This window comes from Pterocles gutturalis, unplaced genomic scaffold (assembly GCF_000699245.1).
Source record: "Pterocles gutturalis isolate BGI_N339 unplaced genomic scaffold, ASM69924v1 scaffold5336, whole genome shotgun sequence".
NCBI lineage: Eukaryota > Metazoa > Chordata > Aves > Pterocliformes > Pteroclidae > Pterocles > Pterocles gutturalis.
Genome location: NW_010097596.1, coordinates 1 through 420, shown reverse-complemented (window position 1 = coordinate 420; position 420 = coordinate 1).

Sequence of the window (420 nt, the reverse complement as noted above, 5' to 3'; positions counted from 1 at the left end):
GCCTGCCCCCTCCCTGCCCTGCCTCAGTTTCCCCAATCCTCGCACAGCCTGTACCCCCCCACCTCAATATGATGCTCCCGACATTTTCCGGAGTTATCCCAGCTCTTGAAGCCAAGGATCGGATCGCTGGGCTAAACAGGCTCAGCACCGCACAGGCGAGAAGCAGGATGAGGCCCAGCTGTTGGTTTTTCCACCATAACACCAGCGGTATTATCCTGACAGGGGGAAAATCCCACTGGGATGAGCAGGAGCTGGGGGGTAAAGCACCATCCCAGAAGGATGAAGTGGTACCCAAGGGGGGGGAGGATGCGCCCCACTGCATCCCTCACCCCAACAAAGCATCTCCCCCACAAGGCTGATGTTGCTTCCATCTCGATCTGCTCTGTGGACCCCCCCACAGCACCTTGGCCCCCCCACAAG